The sequence below is a fragment of the Salvelinus namaycush genome, chromosome 3 (assembly GCF_016432855.1).
Source record: "Salvelinus namaycush isolate Seneca chromosome 3, SaNama_1.0, whole genome shotgun sequence".
In the NCBI taxonomy this organism is placed as follows: domain Eukaryota; kingdom Metazoa; phylum Chordata; class Actinopteri; order Salmoniformes; family Salmonidae; genus Salvelinus; species Salvelinus namaycush.
The window spans coordinates 30,295,192-30,317,694 of NC_052309.1; positions in this window are offsets into that span (position 1 = coordinate 30,295,192).

Here is a 22,503-nt window from a genome sequence, read left to right on the forward strand (position 1 = left end):
AACCTAGAGAGGGAGGGATAATAGAGGTGTAATAAAGATTGAATAAGCTCAAATACAGCAAGCACCAAGCAGGGAACATCATCCAAACAAGGACAGGTATAATGACTGCCCGAGAGAGAGCGAGAGAGAGCTCTTACTATAGTTACATATGGCTGTGGGTGTGTAACAATGAATTAGCCCAGTGTGAGTTAGAACAGGGCTCACTGCTCACTTTCTGTGGGCCCTGGCAGAAAGCAGTAGAGCCAGGCCTCTGCAGGGTCTAGCTCCACAGCAGCTCAAAGAAACACACAGAGAAAGGGAGAACAAAGAGCCCACACAGAGAATAGAGCTACAGTACTCTCCTTCCTTCCACCCCCTCAGCTCTGCATCCACCAGCTAGCCCACCTCCCATCACTCCGTCCCCGTCTCACTCACCCTCCCACTCACTCACGTCAGAGTCCGGGGAAAGGAAAACAGACTGTTAGTCAAACTACAGTGCCGCTGCTGAACCTGCTTGTTTAAGGTCAATTCCTATAAACACCACAAAGGCCGGCTGTCAATCAAACAGACCTTTCTGCAGGACAGACAGGTCAGCCAGGAGCAGGAGAGGCAGTGGCGGTTAAGTATTTTCTTCAACAGTCAATGCATGCGCACATGCCCACGCCCACAAACTCTCATGCTCATGCACACCACAAATACACAGTACAGTATAGTATACAGAAAGCAAAAACACAGAGCAATAGGACTTTTTTTAAATTGTTGAATATTTATATACTAAAACTCAATACGAGTAGGCTAAATTAGAGATCTCCACAATTCAATGAGTCCAGCAATCTGTCAAACTATGATATCTTTAATTCTACTCTCATGAAATATCTGATACAGTGCCTTCAGAAAGTATTCATACTCTTGATTAATTCCACGTTGTGTTGTGTTACAGCCTGAATTAAAAATGTAATACATATTTTTTTCACCCATCTACACACAACACCCCATAATGACAAAGTGAAAACATGTTGGATTTTTTTGTTTCACATTTATTGAAAATGAAATAGAGAAATATCTAATTTACATAAGTATTTACACCCGAGTCAATACTTTGAAGCACCTTTGGCGGCGATTATTGCGTTGAGTCGTCTTGGGTATGTCTGTATCAGCTTCTCATATCTGGATTTGGGGATTTTCTCCCATTCTTCCTTGCAGATTTTCTCAAACTCTGTTATGTTAGGTGGGGAGCGGCGGAGAAAAGCAATCTTCAATCTTTTCACAGATTTTCAAAGGGATTCAAGTCTGGGCTTTGGCTGGGCCACACAAGGACTTCAACATTATTGTTCTGATGCCGTTCCAGCATTGCTCTGGCTGTGTGCTTGGGGTCATTGTCCGGTTGGAATGTAAATCTTCGCCCTAGTCTAAGGTCATTTGCACTCTGTAGCAGATTCTCATCAAGGATTTGACAGTATTTAGCTCCATTCATTGTTCCCTCTATTCTTACCAGTCTCCCAGTCCATGTCACTGAATAGCATACCCATAGCATGATGCTGCCACCACCATGCTTCACGGTAGGGATGGTGTTAGACAGGTGATGAGCTGTGCCTGCTTGTCTCCAGACATAGTGCTTTGCATTCAGGCCAAATAGTTACAATTTTGTCTCATCAGACAACAGAATCTTTTGCCTTGTGATCTCAGTCTTTCACATGCTTTTTTGCAAACTACAGGAGTGCTGTTCTGCCTGGCCACTCCCATAAAGCCCAGATGGGAGAAGTCTGTACAGCACTTAAACCAATCTCAGCCAAGGAACTCTGGAGTTGAGTCAGAGTGGTCTTTGGGTTCTTGGTCACCTCCCTGACCAAGGTATTTCTTGCCTGGTTGCTCAGTTTGGTCTGACGGCCAGCTCTAGTTCGAGTCTGGGTAGTTCCATATTTTTTCAAATTCCAAAAATTTTCAATTTCAATTTCCTCCATATTTTTTCAATTTCCTCATTTCCAATTTCCTAATTCAATTTCCTAATTGAGACCACAGTGGTCTTGGAAACTTTTGACACTAGAATTTTTTTTATACCCTTCCCCAGATATATGCCTCATCACAATTCTATCTACAGACCGTTCCTTGGACTTCATGGTATAGTTTCTGCTCTGACATGCACTGTCAACTGTGGGGTATTATATAGACAGGTGTTTCTTTTGAAATCATGTTCAAGCAATTTAATTGGCTACAGGTGGACTCCAATCAAGTTGTAGTGACATCAAGGATGATCAAAGGATATATGATGCACCTGAGCTCCATTTGGAGTGTCATAGCAAAGGGGTGTGAATACTTATATGAATTCGATATTTCTGTATTTACTTTTCAATAAACTTGGAAAGATTTCTAAAAACATGTTGTCATTATGAGGTATTATGTGTAGATGGGTGAGAAACAAAAATATATTGAATCCATTTTGAATTCAGGCTGTAACACAAAATGTGGAATAAGTCAAGTGGTACGAATACTTTCTGAAGGCACTGTATATCAGTACAGAAGTCTGAGCAACTCGTCTTGTCTATTTCCGTCTCGGATCCTGGCATTTCAACCTCTTTCCTTAATCAACTGTGAAGTAAAAATGTTCACACTTTATTTTGTCTGACTCTAATGGAAGGAGGGCTGGTAAAGTGGAAATGAATGAATGAGAGAAGCTGCACTCTTATACTTCCACTTTTAAACCCGGCTGGGGCGGCTCGATGCAGTCATCCGGTTATGATGTTTCCCTTAACTAGTCTTCAGCATGGCGCAAGCAGAGTCTGTGCAGTGTAATGTTAAGGGCCGTGGTGAGAGGAGATGACCATGGTGGCGGTGAGGGTGGCAGTTCTGCCTGATTCCTCAGTCCAGTGTCTGTGTTCTTTTGCCCATCTTAATCTTTTATTATTATTGGCCAGTCTGAGATATGGCTTTTTCTTTGCAACTGCCTAGAAGGCCAGCCTCCTGGAGTACCTCTCCACTGTTGATGTTGAGACTAGTGTTTTGAGGGTACTATTTAATGAAGCTTCCAGTTGAGGACTTGTGAGGCGTCTGTCTCAAACTAGACACTCTAATGTACTTGTCCTCTTGCTCAGTTGTACACCGGGGCCTCCCATTCCTCTTTCTATTCTGGTTAGAGCCAGTTTTCTCTGTTTTGTGAAGGAAGTAGTACACAGCGTTGTACGAGATCTTCGGTTTCTTGGCAATTTCTCGCGTGGAATGGCCTTCATTTCTCAGAACAAGAATAGACTGACGAGTTTCAGAAGAAAGTCTTTGTTTCTGGTCCTTTTGAGCCTGAAATCGAACCCACAAATGCTGATGCTACAGATACTCAACTAGTCGAAAGAAGGCCAGTTTTATTGCTTCTTTAATCAGAACAACCGTTTTCAGCTGTGCTAATATAATTACAAAAGGGTTTTCTAATGATCAATTAGCCTTTTAAAATGATAAACTTGGATTAGCTAACACAACGTGCCATTGGAACACAGGAGTGATGGTTGCTGATAATGGGCCTCTGTACACTTATGTAGATATTCCATAAAAAATCTGCCGTTTCCGGCTACAATAGTCATTTACAACATTAACAATGTCTGCACTGTATTTCTCATCAATTTGATGTGATTTTAATGGACAAAAAAAATGCTTTTCTTTCAAAAACACGGACATTTCTAAGTGACCCCAAACCTTTGAACGGTAGTGTATATACAGTACCAGTGAAAAGTTTGGACACACCTACTCATTCCAGAGTTTTTCTTTATTGCTACTATTTTCGACATTGTTGAATAATAGTGAAGAAAAAAACTATGAAATAAAACATATGGAATCATGTAGTAACCAATAAAAAGGTTATTCAAAGTAGCCACCCTTTGCCTTGATGACAGCTTTGCAGATTCTTGACATTCTCTCAACCAGCTTCACCTGGAATGCTTTTCCAACAGTCTTGAAGGAGTTCCCACATACAGTTGAAGTCGGAAGTTTACATTCACTTCTGTTGGAGTAATTTTTCAACCACTCCACAAAATTCTTGTTAACAAACTATAGTTTTGGCAAGTCGGTTAGGACATATACTTTGTGCATGACAAGTAATTTTTAAAACAATTGCTAACAGACAGATTATTTCACTTATAATTCACTGTATCACAATTCCAGTGGGTCAGAAGTTTACATACACTAAGTTGACTGTGCCTTTACACTAAGTTGACTGTGCCTTTAAACAGCTTGGAAAATTCCAGAAAATGATGTCATGGCTTTAGAAGCTTCTGATCGACTGAATGACATCATTTGAGTCAATTGGAGGTGTACCTGTGGATGTATTTCAAGGCCTACCTTCAAACTCAGTGCCTCTTTGCTTGACATCATGGGAAAATCTAAAGAAATCAGCCAAGACCTCAGAAAAAGATTGTGGACCTCCACAAGTCTGGTTCATCCTTGGGAGCAATTTCCAAACGCCTGAAAGTACCACGTTCATCTGTACAAACAATAGTACGCAAGTATAAACACCTTGGGACCATGCAGCCATCATACCGCTCAGGAAGGAGACGCGTTCTGTCTCCTAGAGATGAACGTACTTTGGTGTGAAAAGTGCAAATCAATCCCAGAACAACAGAAGATGCTGGAGGAAACAGGTACAAAAGTATCTATATCCACAGTAAAACGAGTCTTATATCGACATAACCTGAAAGGCCGCTTAGCAAGGAAGAAGCCACTGCTGCAAAAAAGTCAGACTACGGATTGCAACTGCATATGGCGACAAAGATCGTACATTTTGGAGAAATGTCCTCTGGTCTGATGAAACAAAAATAGAACTGTTTGGCCATAATGACCATCGTTATGTTTGGAGGAAAAAGGGGGAGGCTTGCAAGCCGAAGAACACCATCCCAACCGTGAAGCACGGGGGGTGGCAGCATCATGTTGTGGGGGTGCTTTGCTGCAGGAGGGACTGGTGTACTTCACAAAATAGATGGCATCTTGAGGCAGGAAAATTATGTGGATATATTGAAGCAACATCTCAAGACATCAGTCAGGAAGTTAAAGCTTGGTCGCAAATGGGTCTTCCAAATGGACAATGACCCCAAGCATACTTCCAAAGTTGTGGCAAAATGGCTTAAGGACAACAAAGTCAAGGTATTGGAGTGGCCATCACAAAGCCCTGACCTCAATCCTATAGAAAGTTGTGGGCAGAACTGAAAAAGCGTGTGTGAGCAAGGAGGCCTACAAACCTGACTCGGTTACACCAGCTCTGTCAGAAGGAATGGGCCAAAATTCACCCAACTTATTTTGGGAAGCTTGTGGAAGGCTACCCAAAACGTTTGACCCAAGTTAAACAATTTAAAGGCAATGCTACCAAATACTAATTGAGTGTATGTAAACTTCTGACCTACTGGGAATGTGATGAAAGAAATAAAAGCCGAAAATAAATCATTCTCTCTATTATTATTCTGACATTTCACATTCTTAAAATAAAGTGGTGATCCTAACTGACCCAAGACAGGGCATTTTTACTGAGTTTAAATGTATTTGGCTAAGGTGTACGTAAACTTCCAACTTCAACTGTATGCTGAGCACTTGTTGGCTGCTTTTCCTTCACTCTGCGGTCCAACTCATCCCAAACCATCTCTCCCCAAATTCAATCTTGTCTAATTGCTGCAACTCCCCAACAGGCATGGGAGGCGAAGATCAAGTCATGCATCCTCTAAAACATGACCCACCAAACTGTGCTTCTTAACACCCGCCCGCTTAACCCGGAAGACAGCCGCACCAATGTGTCGGAGGAAACATTGTTGAACTGACGACCGAGGTCAGCCTGCCGGCACCAGGCCTGCCACATGAAGTCACTAAAGCACAATGAGCCAAGTAAAGCCCCCCGGCCAAACCCTCCCCTAACCCAGATGACGCTGGGCCAATTGTGCGGCGCCCTATGGAACTCCCGATCACAGCCGGTTGTGATACCGCCCGGGATCGAACCCAGATCTGTAGTGACGTCTCCAGCATTGCGATGCAGTGCCTTAGACTGCTGCACCACTCTGGAGGCCCATCTTTCTACATTTCTAATGGATATTTCCATCTCTGTCCATGAAACCACTTGCATGAAGAATGGTATTTTCGGCAATATCCTTTGTTCTTAACTGACTTGCCAAGTTAAATAAAGGTTAAATAAAAAATTTACAAATATATATTATTTGATATTGACACTACTTTGATACGTATCAGTGGGGATTAAGAAGTGAGTTTATGCAATGCCCACTGAAAAAATAAGTGGGTTTATGCTGCATTAAATCTTCAACACCTTGCCTAACATGTTAAAATCTGAATTTAAAACACAGCCTTGACAGAGACACTGAAAAAACGATAGAATATTCATGGTCTGAAAATGCTGGTAAGACATTATGTTGAATAAAGTATGAGCAACTTAATATGGCTGCAGGGGCAGTATTGAGTAGCCGGATAAAAGGTGCCCATTTCAAACGGCCTCGTACTCAATTCTTGCTCGTACAATATGCATATTATTATTACTATTGGATAGAAAACACTCTCTAGTTTCTAAAACCGTTTGAATTATATCTGTGAGTAAAACAGAACTCATTTTGCAGCAAACGTCCTGTCAGAAAGTGAAAAATCTGAAATCGATGCTCTGTTCTAGGACCTGCCTATAAATGTGCTTGATATGTATGAGTATACATGCACTTCATATACCTTCCACTAGATGTCCCATAGGCTGTGAGAGGTGAAATGGGGTTTCTAGGTGTTTCTATGGTGAAAAGAGAGCACTTGGAATGACATGACCCCAGAATTCCTCTGTCCAGGAAGCGCATAGAGGTCACCGGTAATGGCTTCTGAAAAGCAATCGTTATAGACGTGTTATATCTCCGGCTTTGATTTTATTTGATAAATGTGATCATATCATCGTAAAGTATGTTTTTTCAATATAGTTTCATCAGATTATTGAAATATTTTCGGGAGTTTAGGCGTCTTGCGTTCTCTGGGTATGGTGAAGATGGAGAGCTTCGCGCCACTTGGCTAGTTAGCTTGCTAATTCGAGAGGGAAGAATGCCGTTCTAAAACAAAACAACGATTGTTCTGGACAAAGGACACCCTTGTACAACATTCTGATGGAAGATCATCAAAAGTAGGACCCATTTTATGATGATATTTCATATATCTGTTTCATATATCATATACCTGACAATTATTTTGCGCCCAGATATTGGGCTCTCTCTCGTTATAACGTAAGCTGGATGTGGTAATGAAGTTATTTTTAGAATTCTAACACGGCGATTTCATTAAGAACTAATGTATCTATCATTTCCTATACAACATTATAACAGTATTTTTTAGTAAAGTATATGAATAGTTATTTGGTCAGAATAGGTGAGTGTCATAAAAATATCCGGACATTCTAGGAAAAAGATGCTACGTTAGCACAATGTATATCCACGTATTTCAGCTCTAAATATGCACATTTTCGAACAAAAAAGAAGTGTATTGTATAACCTGATGTTATAGGACTGTCATCTGATGAAGCTTATCAAGGTTAGTCAAAAATTATATATCTTTTGCTGGTTTGTTACGATCGCTAACTTTTGCTGCGGGTAAATGGCTTGTGTTTCTGGCTATTGTGGTAAGCTAATATAACGCTATATTGTGTTTTCGCTGTAAAACACTTAAGAAATCGGAAATATTGGCTGGATTCACAATATGCTTGTCTTTCATTTGCTGTACACTATGTATTTTTCAGAAATGTTTTATGATGAGTATTTAGGTATTTCACGTTGGTCTCTATAATTATTCTGGCTGCTTTCGGTGCAATTTCTGATTGTAGCTGCAATGTAAACTATGATTTATACCTCAAATATGCACATTTTTCGAACAAAACATGTTATAAGACTCTCATCTGATGAAGTTGTTTGTTGGTTAGTTTGGTTGGTTCTTGGTTAGTTTGGTTGGTTTTGTGCATGCTACCTGTGCTGTGAAAAATGTTAGTGCTTTTTTGTATTTGGTGGTGAGCTAACATAAATATACGTGCTGTTTTCGCTGTAAAACATTTTAAAAATCGGACATGTTGGCTGGATTCACAAGATGTGTACCTTTCATTTGCAGTATTGGACTTGTTAATGTGTGAAAGTTAAATATTTCTAAAAAATATATTTTGAATTTCGCACCCTGCACTTGAGCTGGCTGTTGTCATAAGTGTACCGACACCGGGCTGCAGCCATAAAAGGTTAAATAATAAAGACATACCTCTCCCCTGTGTTGTCAAAGCAGGATTGTCAGCAACAACAAAGTGTGCCAAACATCCCACTAGGGACATAAGTTATGGCTATATGCTAAAGGTCAAAAGCTAAGGCTATGTCCCAAATGGTACTCTTTTCCCTATATAGTGCACTACATTTGGCCAGAGCCCAATAGGAAGAAAACCAGAAACCAACAGCTCATCAACTTACCTTTTCATTGTATTTGAACTTGACATAGAACCAACTGGACTTGATCATCCTGCCTCCTCCGTCTGCTGTCCCTGGATGATTCAGTGTGCCGACGGGAAGGGAACAAGTCAATAAGTATTCTCCAAAAGGAATCACACAGCAACAGCGACACAATAAGTCACACAGCTAGAAAACAGCCAAAGCACCAGCTTCTTCTTTCTCCTGCTTCTGTTCTTTATCCTCTATGCTTCCCCCGTCTCTCTCGCTCCCTTTCTCTCTCTCTGGTGTGGTGTGCACGGTATGCAGTGAGTGTGTGTGGTGCAGCAGGCTTGGCAGGCTGACAGGACCTCTCCTCAGATGGACTTCAGCTGTGTTCATCACTAGTAGCAGATGGCAGTAAGAAGGGCGTTCTGTCCTATTCCTGTCCTCGACTCTGACTACACACATTAATGTACCAACCTCCTCCTCTCTGCCCAACCCCTCTCCCCCTCTCTCTCTCTCCCTCCCCTCTCTCTCTCTCTCCCCCCCCTCTCTCTCCCTCCCCTCAACCTCTTAATCTTCCCTCTTCATTCAACATATTTTTTTCTCTCTCCTTGGCTCTCTGTTTTATGTAACAGAGCTCTTTCTTTCTAACCTCATTAAAGCCCTTTCTTGATCTTTCCCTGTAGTTGCTGCACTCTTCATATGAATAAAGTATAGTATCTTTGTGATTTCTCCATAGATCTCTAGCAAGGCATTTTACATTTGTTTCCAAAAAAAATAAAAAAAAGCTGACCCCGTTTAGTCGACTGGTCGATTGTTTGGTCGATAGGCTGTTGGTCGACCAAGATTTCTTTAGTCGAGCAGTCACAATTATTTATTCATTTTTCATGGTGCACAAGACATGTGTCTGATTTGCGCCTGTCTGAGTGGACTAATCCATTATCAAGGATCTCTCTGTACTTTGCACTGTTCATCTGTCCCTCGATCCTGACTAGTCTCCCAGTCCCTGCAGCTGAAAAAAACATGATGGTGCCACCACCATGCTTCACCGTAGGGATGGCGCAAGGTTTCCTCTAGACGTGACGCTTGTTATTCAGGTCAAGTTCAACCTTGGTTTCATCAGACCAGAAAATCTTGTTTCTTATGGCGTGACTCCAAGCGGGCTGACATGTGCCTTTTACTGAATATGTACTGTTGGACGCAGTTGTTCAGTAGTCTGAATTAGGGCTGTCCCCGACAAAAGCAAATCTTGGTCGACCGAGAGTCGTCCTGTTCTCACCGACCAAAATGTTTAAACTTATTTTTCCATGTATACTGTAGACAGACACACCCTAAGTATTTGAATAAAATCAACTACATACAGTACATTCGGAAAGTATTTAGACCCCTTGACTTTTTCCACATTTTGTTACGTTACAGCCTTATTTTAAAATGTATTAAATATCTACACACAATACCTCATAATGGCAAAGCGAAAACAGGATTTTTGAAATTTTATCAGATGTATTAAACATAAAAAACAGAAATACCATATTTACATAAGTATTCAGACCCTTTGCTATGAGACTCGAAATTGAACTCAGGTTTACATTGATCATCCTTGAGATGTTTCTACAACTTGGACTCTACCTGTGGTAAACTCAATTGATTGGACATGATTTGTGAAGGCACACACCTTTCTATATAAGGACCCACAGTTGACAGTGCATGTCAGGTCAAAAACCAAGCCATGAGGTCGAAAGAATTGTCTGTAGAGCTCCGAGACAGGATTTTGTTGAGGCACAGATCTGGGGAAGGGTACCAAAGAATTTCTGCAGCATTGAAGATCCTCAAGAACACAGTGGCCTTCATCATTCTTGAATTGAAGAAGTTTGGAACCACCAAATCTCTTCCTAGAGCTGCCGGCCGGCCAAACCGAGCAATTGGGAGAGAAGGACCTTGGTCAGGGAGGTGACCAAGAATCCGATGGTCACTCTGACAGAGCTCCAGAGGTCCTCTGAACCTTTCAGAAGGACAACCATCTCTGCAGCAACCCACCAATCAGGCCTTTATGGTAGAGTGGCCAGACAGAAGCCACTCCCCAGTCAAAGGCTGTCATGGACATATCATATCAGATTAAGCTAAACTTTGATCCTCCAGACTCGTTCTTATAATTTAAACTTTCAAAAAGTCAAAAGGAAAAGTCATTATTGCTCTACTGTCCACTATGCCATCTTCAAACACCATACAAGCATTGAGGGAATGGGTTATGATGAGCCAGCCCCACTAGTCTTCTCTATACTGTAGGAGGAAGAGAACAAGAGGTCTAAAAATGGCCACTTTTACATAGCTCAGATGGGGTCAGCGGGCCACCCTGGTTGTGTTTACATTCTGTCAATCTCCTTAGTAGCACATCAGGTCAGGATCACACACACACACACACACTGCTGCTTGTGTATAGAATTATGTCATCTGGGACAGTGGTGTGAAATATCTGCCAGAGCTATAATAGGGTCCTTTATCCCAGAGGAATTATCCACATTTTGCAACCCAACATGTAACAGCAACAACTCTGTTGAAAAGCAATCCATCCATTGCTACACAGAAACAGCTTATGTTGCTACAAACATGATGAATGAATCATAACCAAAATGAGTTACTATCCAAGGAGAACCAGAGAGGCATTATTTGGGACAAGATAGAATGCATTGCAGTGAAAGACAGTACATGGTATATTATTTTAAAGCAGTTTCAAGTTCTCAGGTATAAAAGCCAAATATAAATTGCAATGTTGTAAAGAAAAGCCTAACAATGTGTTATATGTTACAGCAATAAGCACACTCAGACCCAAAATGTGGGTTCACTTGGGGCAATACCCTCACCAGGCTCCAATGTTTAAAGACAAATTCATCTTCAAGGGACTAATTTTCTCTCCAGACTGCAAAAACAAACAAACGAAGCGTAAACACATGTGAACCATACACACGGTTTGGGTTCCATTTCAAGGCCTACGCAGCGAATTCTTGTCAGGTGGGCTTATGTCATCACTGGGGATGTTATAAACACAGTAAAACACAATCTGCACATTTATACAGGGGGAGGGGTGTGAGTATAACCCCAGGACCCCCTCAGGCTGTGCTGTATTGGCTCCTCATCCAGACCTCGTGTCGTGCACAGGGAGTCCACGGTGCCTGTAATGCTTAGTGACAGTCTGCCTGCCTCCCTGCCCGCTCCCTTCCCACAGACACATGCACACGCTTGGCTATATGCCCCGCGGCCAGCACTGTGTCTGAATCACCACAGAACAACAAAACCCACAGCAGCCCAATCCATCCACAGCCTGGTGTGCATTAGCAAGAGACTAGAGCATGATGCACAACAACAAAACCCACAGCACCCCAATCCATCCACAGCCTGGTGTGCATTAGCAAGAGACTAGAGCATGGTGCACAACAACAACAACAGAGAGAGAGAGAAAACACAGAGCGTGGACCATGCTGTTAGTGTGTAGAATAGTTTTACTCTGTTAGTGCGTGTGAGGGTAATGAGCATTTGCTGTAGATATCAAAAGGTTATCTACTGCCGCTTTGGGATTTTATCTTACCAATTAAACACATCATGAAATAAGATCATTAAAATTGAATTTAGTAGAGTAGAATCATGTGAGAAAGAACAGAACATTGTTTAATGCATGGCTCAGTACACCGGGCACTACAGTACACTGCTGCCTGATGGGGTATGAGAAGAGGACAATCTAAACCCTGGCAAAATCATGCCATTCAATGCTATGAGAAGTATGTTTTCTTTCTCATCTGTTCCCTGTTAAATGCCTTCATCCCAGAGGAACCAAGGAGAGGAGCTGCTTAGAAGGCTGAGAGAGAAGGCCCCAAGCTGCCTGCCTAACTATACAGATGCTTCCCAGCTGGAGGCACACAATGTCCTGCAATGGGAGAGAGAAAGAGAGAGCACAATCTCCTGGAGAGTGTGTGTGGTGTGTGGTGTGTGTGTGTGTGTGTGTGTGTGTGTGTGTGTGTGTGTGTGTGTGTGTGTGTGTGTGTGTGTGTGTGTGTGTGTGTGTGTGTGTGTGTATGCCTCCCCAGTCCCCACACACTCAGCCAGCGCCTTGGGCGTGCTAACAGGATTATACAGGGGGGGGGGGGGGGGGGGGGGGGGTGAGCGTCGCTCTCCTCTCCTTTCTCAGCTACATCAGCCCAGATGTTCCAGAGTCCTCCACTACAAAGCCTGAGCCCCGGCTCCAATTTTCCGCTAAACCTGCTGCCTGCCGTGGAAGACGACGAAGAAGAAGAAAAAAGCCTCTTCCTCCAACCCAAAGCCCCTCATGCACAAACTTCCCCTTCACTTCCCTAAATGCTTTTAGTGGTTCCTTTAATCTTTTAAGCTCTCTGGGGGCTAATGTAGTGGTACTCTATCGAAAGTAACATATCCTCTTACATAATCAAGCCGGGGGAAAAAGAGAAGGGGAGAGAGAAAAAGACAGAGGAAGAAGGGATTTCTTCAAACGCACAACACTACAACACACATTTTCTACATTTCCGACTCCTTCCTCTGCGGCCGCCCAGGGCTGTTACCTGGCTTGTCGATGGTGAGGGGCGATACACAGAGATATTCATTAAGAATCATTGTGAGAGTGCAGAGCTTAAGCGTGCATGTTAAGCAGAGCGTGCATGTTAAGCAGGTCCAGACCCAACTCTCTCCGACGGAGCTATTTAATGTAGCTGCACGCACCGGGAGGAAGTGGCCTGCTATGGTACGGCAGGGCACGGGATGGGGTTATGTTGTTTCCTCTCTTCCAATTCTTTCCTTCCCCTCCCCAGGCTCTCACTTGGCTCACTGCACAAAGGGCTCTTCCTGCTACTACTGATATTAGCGTACTGCAGCCCCTCTCTGATGGCTAGATAACAGGGAGAGACAAGGGACTGAGCCAGAGACAGGGCCCAATCAGAAAATCTAGTTATACCCCTGTCCTCTCTTCTAAAGTAGAGGATTAGGGCATGAGTCTGCTCTGGTAAAGACGACTTGCTGTAAGCACTGGCATTAAGCTTCTTGAGGTTTCCTCTTCTGGGTAAAGCCCACTGAGGCTGTAGAGAGAGAGCATTACTAACATGGTGGTGGACTATCCCTAAAGAGGAAAGGACAACAAAACACAAATCACTAGCAGACTGGCTCTGACTAGATCAGCAGAAAGAATCTGCAGTATCCATAGTGGTTGTGCATCTTCACCATAGAATCAGCGCACCCCTGTCTGCCATGATGTCCCCATCTGATTCAACCTGAGTGCTTGGCCATGCTGCTCTGTGCCGTGTCCTGCTGTGCCACCCTGGCTTGCATGATGATAGTGACCTGTCCTGACTCCGGTCAGAGAGGCAGCAGTGCAGTGAGCCATGGCGTGAGGCTGTCTGCCCTCCTGCCAGAGAGCAGTTGGTACCAGCTCTGGTAATGGTACTGCTTCCCCTGCCTCCCAGTCTCACATTTGACTGAGCGAGCGGATGTCGTGACTGAAAGAAAGTGTTACACAATCGACAATCTCTGTAACTGCTCTAACGATGCCAGGGTGTGTGTGTGTGCGGTGTGCGTGTGTGTGTGTGTGTGTGTGTGTGTGTGTGTGTGTGTGTGTGTGTGTGTGTGTGTGTTTGAGCAGATAGCACACTCAAATGTGTGCTCTAAGGTGGGAGCGGAGGGCAAATAGACTGTAAGTGATGTGAGCTTGGCTCAGTCTCTGGGAAAATGTATCCTATTCATGTTTAGTTGAGTGGGCAAGACACTCTTGGCCCTCTGGAGCTGTGAAAATGTCACGCTAAGGAACAGCCCCTAGAGCTCTGAGATCTACATTCACTTAAATCAAACCTAGCTTCATTAGCATATCATATTATAATGATGATTATTAATCACAAAATAACACCATTACATTGAAACATTCAGGAGATAAAGGTGCTCAAAGTTGACACATTTTGCATGCCCCACCATACCATGAGATATCCATGTCCTCATCACTGGACAATATTAATGGTTAAGTTTGATATCCTTTAAAAGCTCACAAACAGGGTTGTCAAAATATTGTATTAGTTCTTTAAAAAAAGATACAATTTAACCTTTAACGTAAATGATCTAAAAACAAAGTCCAATTTCTTTCATATTCGCATAACGTTGTAGCTTAGACCCTATTACACATCATCTGAGGTGTTTGTGTTGTGCCCGTCATCGATTGAGACACAACATGCTCTTGTATATAGGGTGGGTGTCATTTAAATCATAGAAATATAATTCATAGAATGAACTACCACAAAGACGACTGCCAGTCCACCCACTGCTGAATATGAACTTAAATGGCCATCCCTATTCTATTATCTATCATTTCTTATGGGGGATTGACAGTATAATTTAAAACAACAGATTTTCCCATTCAAGTCGACATTCTTGAATTTGTGGCACTCCAACCATATTTTATGGTACCAATTGAAAGTTAAAATGTACATTTTATTCCCACAATTTTTTTTGTATATTTATCAGCATGACACCCACCAAAGGTGCTTCAACAAAGTACTGAGTAAAGGGTCTGAATACTTATGTAATTGTGATATTTCAGTTTTTTATTTTCAATAAACTTGCAAAAATTCTACAAACAGTTTTTGCTTTGTCACTCTAGGGTATTGTGTGTAGATTGATGAGGGGGAAAAACTATTTAATCAATTTTAGAATAAGGCTGTAACGTAACAAAATGTGGAAAAAGTCAAGGGGTCTGAACACTTTCCGAATGCACTGTATATGGAGGGTTTTGTTCAAATCAAAAGGGCTACTGTCAAAAAGGGATTGAATTTAAATGGATTTACCCTACTGTCTTACTATCAGTATCCTTTCCTTACACTTCCTTTAAATGTAAAAAAAACAAGGCAACAGTTAACACGTTTCCCCCACGAATGATGCAGCTCCCTCCTTGGCCCAATTAGTGATAACAATTCAACCTCAAATGGGACAGGAGATTTTCTTGTTCAATGTTTGGAATTTCAGTTGATTACTATAGCGCCCCCCTTGGGCCTATCAATTTTGTAAATGCTGGATCTCCATGGCAAGACGCATCATTCATTCAAGTTTCTTCAAATTCGGGCCAGTGGTGTCTGAGATATTGCGTGGGTTAGCGTGGGTTAGCTAGACTAATTTCCTTGAGCATGTGCGCCAAATTTCAGCACTCTGAGTCAAAAGGATCAAGAGATATAAACATGTGCTTGTTATAGTGGCACCGTGTGGACAATATGAATGTTCTTGCATATGTTGAGTCTTGACAGGGTTTGCCATACAACGCCCACATGAATTTTTATTGGTCAATAAGCCATGTGGTCTTAGGTACTAGTCTTGAAAATATTGCATTGATAGACCTTTGTCCATAGATGACACATATCAAGTTTTGTGCAGATCGGTCATTAGGTGCCAGAAGAGTAGCGTTGTAAGTGTTTTTCACAAAATTCTAAATGGTGGAAAATTCATCATGGTGGACCTTACAGGTCCCTGAGGCAAATCTGTTACTTGTGAGTAGCGGGACTTATGTACCGAATTTCATGACTTTAGGTAAAAAGGGTTGAGGGGCATGACATTTCAAAGTTAACATTTTCAATCTCTTGTTATAACGCCACCATCTGGCCGATCAGTGTGATCTCTATGGATCTCTATGGCAAGCCGCATCATTCACCCAAGTTTCGTAAAAATCGGGCCAGTGCTGTCTGAGATATCGCATGTGACTAATGTACAAACGAACATACGAACGAATGGAGACAGATACACAGTCCCCTCTCCGATTTCATCGTGGGGGACAAAAACACACACACTGGAATGGGGCCAAGGGGAAAGTCACACGTGGTTTTACTGTAAGAGACCTGGAGCGAGACTGAGGTACTGAAGGCAGTACCACACCCTGAGTCTGACTCTGAGCTCCATCACAGACAGACAACCAGCCAGGAAGGAGGCAAGGGAGCAGCAGCAGCAGTGACAGGCCCCTCATTTGGAACTCATTCCTTAAAGTCAGCAAGAGACTTGGACAGGGAGGAAAAAAATACTTCAGAGAATTAGAGAGAGGCAATGAAAGGGGGGGATAATTCCACGTTCCAATGCGTTTTAGACTCATACAGGGGCCTGTGCCAACCCCCTGATGTTCCAGCTCTCCTTCCCCTAAACGGCTTTGCACGCACTCCTCTCCTCCGCCGCAGAGAGGGGAACCGGGAGGGAGTGGGGAACTGGGAGGGAGCGGGGAACTGGGAGGGAGCGGGGAACGACCAACCCATGGGCCCAGCTGCCGCCTCCCTCCACCGCTGCCTTGGCGAGCAGGGGGATCAGATGAAAGCAGGGAAGAGAGATAAATGTGCTGTAATTGCTCATAGGCAAGAGGGAAGAGAGTGGGGGGTGGAAATGGCGTGGAGAGACAGGAAGGGATAGCTGGAGCAGAGCGAGGTTGGAGAGGAGAGGAGGCCTATTGGAAGAGCGGGTCAGGAGCCTGTCTAAGTGTGCACTGAAGACCTGGACCATGCAGCACACAAATCATTACCAGCAGAGAGAGGGAGAGAGGGGGGAGATAGAGAGCAAGATAAAAAGAGAGAAAGAGACAGCAGAGAGAGAGAGAGAGAGAGAGAGAGAGAGAGAGAGAGAGAGAGAGAGAGAGAGAGAGAGAGAGTGGGGAAAAGACCGCAATAAAGATGGAAAGCAGAGAGTGAGTCATAGTCTGCCACATTCCAGACCTTGTACAGCTGACATGATGACACAGTGGGAGCACCTGTAGTAAGGAGGAGCTATAGCAGCATAACCCTATAGCATGTAACAAATAAGACATAACTTCCACACACACACAAGCAGAGCAGACATTTTCCAGCATGAACCAAGTCCTAAAGTTATCTCGGGGGAAGCTAACTCAATCCACATGTGTGTTGGAGTCTGGCCTGTTAGCCCAGCTCTGACTCGCTGAGATATAGCGAGAACTGAGGTAATCTACAGACTGGGTTAGTACAGACAGGAGTACCGCTCAAATGATAGGAGGCTGTATTCCTCTGCTCTGTCTGTGTGTGTGTGTGTGTGTGTGTGTGTGTGTGTGTGTGTGTGTGTGTGTGTGTGTGTGTGTGTGTGTGTGTGTGTGTGTGTGTGTACGTGGGAGTTCCTGCTTGCACGCATGTGTTTGTGTGTGTGTGTGTGCATGCGTGTGACGTACGTGCGTGCATGTGTGTGTCTTGGAACGAACACATAAATATCTCCAGGGATTAAGCACAGTCTGTTGCGCAAATCTATCTAAGCCAAGGACAAAATATATACAAATAATCAGAATTGGAGCCTTGAATTTTCAAGTCCAAATAAGTTGCCATGACAAAGCAAAGCCCATGTAGACAGACAGACAGACAACTTTAAAGCCCACTGACCCACTACACAGCTACACCTCTCATTTCACACACCGGCAAACAGGACAAATTTCTTTTTTTTCTCCCACGAGTTGACACATGTATGTGTATGAGCGTTAAACAGCTTATTTTTGGATCATACCTTAACGAGAACCCCCTAGGTCATCTTTGCGGACCCCCAGGGGTCCCCGGACCACAAGTTGGGAGCTCCTGTTCTGACCCACTCTCCAGACATAGATAAATAAATCAGCTTAACACAGATCATAACGACCTCAGTGTAATAAAACATGATTTCAGGGCACAGAGAGGACACATATCCATTCTGCTGGCCATTACTACAACACACACCAAAGTGTGGGCAGCAACAACATCAAAACCCTCAAACCTCATGTATAAAATATATTCTGCACCATATACCAGGCTCCTTAGCAACTGCCATCACATTACAGCCGATTGGTGGAGGCCGAGACATCTCCTAGTTATGGTTGCCGAGTGCTATTGATCCAGAACCCGTGAACTACATGTTTAGCATTGACAGGATGAATGTATCAGGAGGAGAGGGATGGAAGGAGGGCAGGCCGCAGGCTGTGTGGAGGAGAGGAGAGAAGGAGAATTAAAAAAGAGCAAGTGCTGTATGCCCTCTAACTGCTTCTGATAGCTCCCAGATCACACACACACACAGATGCACACAAATACACACGTGGATACATGCATATGTACGCACGCACACACACACACACACACACACACACACACACACACACACACACACACACACACACACACACACACACACACACACACACACACACACACAAACTCCCCGCTGCTCAGCTTGTGTTTTTACAACATGTCTTCCAACAGACTTTCAGTATCTGCAATGTATGGCTAGAAGGGATACCTGGTCTCTGAGGAGAAGTAGAAAAGCATCAGAGCTGCATTCTCAACCTGCCCTAAACGGGTCAACACAGGGGGAGAGAAGAGAGACTTGAGGCGCTTCCATCAAGGCCTGCCTGGGCTAAATATACCAGTTTGATGCCAAATTAGTTAAAAGGCAAGTTAAAAGGCATCGATGATTCAATTTAAAACCAGAATATTATGGCTGTCTTGTTGAACCATGAGCCTTCGACCTCTCTCTGTTCAAAATAAATACAGTCAGAAGAATACATTTACAATACTAATGATGTCTTATATAACCTCTTATGTTGGGAAGCCAAAGTATGATCCACTATCTGCTGATGTAAAAAGGGCTTTATACATACATTTTCAGATATTATACGTTTCTAATTTAGTCAGAAAGTCGTTTTCATTGCAAGTTAAAGCATACTGTTAGCTAATGGTAGCTGGCTGGCTCGCTAGCTAACGTTATGTGTATGATCTGTGCAGTAATATTGGTTGTATATCAGAAATTCATTTGCATTGCTAGTTAAAGCCTAATGTTAGCTAGCTATCTAACATTGAACCTAAACTCAGCAAAAAAAGAAACGTCCCTTTTTCAGGACCCTGTCTTTCAAAGATAATTCGTAAAAATCAAAATAACTTCACAGATCTTCATTGTAAAGGGTTTAAACACTGTTTCCCATGCTTGTTCAATGAACCATAAACAATTAATGAACATGCACCTGTGGAACGGTCGTTAAGACACAACTGCTGGAACAGATGGTAGGCAATTAAGGTCACAGTTATGAAAACTTAGGACACTAAAGAGGCCTTTCTACTGACTCAGAAAAACACCAAAGAAAGATGCCCAGGGTCCCTGCTCATCTGCGTGAACGTGCCTTAGGCATGCTGCAAGGAGGCATGAGGACTGCAGATGTGGCCAGGGCAATAAATTGCAATGTCCGTACTTTGAGACGCCTAAGACAGCACTACAGGGAGACATGACGGACAGCTGATCGTCCTCGCAGTGGCAGACCATGTGTAACAACACCTGCATAGGATTGGTACATCCGAACATCACACTTGCGGGACAGGTACAGGATGGCAACAACAACTGCCCGAGTTACACCAGGAACACACAATCCCTCCATCAGTGCTGTCCGCAATAGGCTGAGAGAGGCTGGACAGTGCTTGTAAGGCGGTTGTAAGGCAGGTCCTCACCAGATATCACCGGCAACAACGTCGCCTATGGGCACAAACCCACCATCGCTGGACCAGACAGAACTGGCAAAAAGTGCTCTTCACTGATGAGTCGCGGTTTTGTCTCAACAGGGGTGATTTTCGGATTCACGTTTATCGTCGAAGGTTATGAGCGTTACACCGAGGCCTGTACTCCGGAGCGGGATCGATTTGGAGGTGGAGGGTCCGTCATGGTCTGGGGCGGTGTGTCACAGCATCATCGGACTGAACTTGTTGTCATTGCAGGCAATCTCAACACTGTGCGTTACAGGGAAGACATCCTCCTCCCTCATGTGGTACCCTTCCTGCAGGCTCATCCTGACATGACCCTCCAGCATGACAATGCCACCAGCCATACTGCTCGTTCTGTGTGTGATTTCCTGCAAGACAGGAATGTCAGTGTTCTGCCATGGCCAGCGAAGAGCCCGGATCTCAATCCCATTGAGCAGGTCTGGGACCTGTTGGATCGGAGGGTGAGGGCGAGGGCCATTCCCCCCAGAAATGTCCGGGAACTTGCAGTTGCCTTGGTGGAAGAGTGGGGTAACATCTCACAGCAAGAACTGGCAAATCTGGTGCAGTCCATGAGGAGGAGATGTACTGCAGTACTTAATGCAGCTGGTGGCCACACCAGATACTGACTGTTACTTTTGATTTTGACACCCCCTTTGTTCAGGGACACATTATTCCATTTCTGTTAGTCACATGTCTGTGGAACTTGTTCAGTTTGTGTCTCAGTTGTTGAATCTTATGTTCATACAAATATTTACACGTTAATTTTGCTGAAAATAAACGCAGTTGACAGTGAGAGGACGTTTCTTTTTTTGCTGAGTTTATTTGGTTAGCTTTAGCTACCTGCTGATTCATGCATGGTAGTATTGCCGCGTTCAAACAGGAACCATTTCACTGTACCGTTTACACCTTGTGTATCCTGTCCATTTGACAAATAAACATTGATTTTATTTGATATAGTGTGTGTTTAGCAGAGACAGTAATGGGAAGAACAACACGACCTGCAAAGTCAGATTAGGATATAGGCCAAGGACTAGATAGTGTATTTTTACTACTACCTTTTGCTACTACACTGAACAAAAATATAAATGCAACATGCAACAATTTCAGTTCATATGAGGAAAACAGTCCATTGAAATAAATTCATTAGGCCCTAAACTGTGGATTTCACATGACTGAGAATACAGCTATGCATCTGTTAGTAACAGAGTAGGGGCGTGTATCAGAAAACCTGTCAGTATCTGGTGTGACCACCATTTGCCTCATGCAGCGAGACATCTCCCTTGCATAGAGTTAATCAGTCTGTTGATTGTGGCTTGTGGAATGTTGTCCCACTCCTCTTCAATGGCTGTGCAAAGTTGCTGATTATTGGCTGCCGTACACGTCGATCCAAAGCATCCCAAACATGCTCAATTGGTGACATGTCTGGTGAGTATGGCCATGGAAGAACTGAGACATTTTCAGCTTCCAGGAATTGTGTACAGATACTTGCGACATGGGCCATGCATTATCATGCTGAAACATAAGGTGATGGCGGTGGATGAATGGCAAGACAGTGGGCCTCAGGATCTCGTCACAGTATCTCTGTGCATTCAAATTGCCATTGATAAAAATGCAATTGTGTTCGTTGTCCGTAGCTTATTCCTGCGCATACCATAACTCCATGCGGTACCATGCGGCACTCTGTTCACAACGTTGATATGAGCAAACTGCTCGCCCACACAACGCCATCTGCCCGGTACAGTTGAAACCTGGATTCATCTGTGAAGAGCACACTTTTCCAGCGTGCCAATGGCCATCAAAAGTGACCATTTGCCCACTGAAGTCGGTTACGACGCCGAACTGCAGTCATGTCAAGATCCTGGTGAAGACGACAAGATGAGCTTCCCTGAGATGGTTTCTGACAGCTTGTGCAGAAATTCTTTGGTTGTGCAAACCTACAGTTTCATCAGCTGTCCGGGTGGCTGGTCTCAGACGATCTTGCAGGTGAAGAAGACGGATGTGGAGGTCCTGGGCTGGCATGGTTACATGTGGTCTGCGGTTGTGAGGCCAGTTGGACGTACTGTCAAATTTTCTAAAACAACGTTAGACATGGCTTATGGTAGAGAAATTAACATTAAATTATATTTTATTTCAGCTCATGAAACATGGGACCATCACTTTACATGTTGCATTTATATTTTTGTTCAGTGTACTTTCACCACTTCTAGTCTTAAAATCTTTGGTTGTTTACTTCACTGTGAATCCTTAACGAGATGGATGGGGCTAAGGCTTAAGAGGGTGTGAACGATGCTGAATAGGTGTAGACAAAGAAGAGCTCTCCAGTAGTTGTACCAAAACATTCACAGGGAATTTTCTCAAAAGTGGGGTTACAAGTTTATCATTTCAAAGTAGAATTAATTTCCCATTGTTCCTCAAGTGCAGTGTATGATATACCATTTTCTAGGTCGAAGTCTCTACTTCTATCCAATGTAAAAAAAAAACACAATTTCAAATTTTGCTACATAGGACCAAATCCAGGTGGTGGGTCGCATTTTAGCCTTAGCATGATTAGCACCAGGGAGCTGGGAACAGCACCGCATCTGGGAACAGCACCGCATCTGGGAACAGTACAGCATCTGGGAACAGTACAG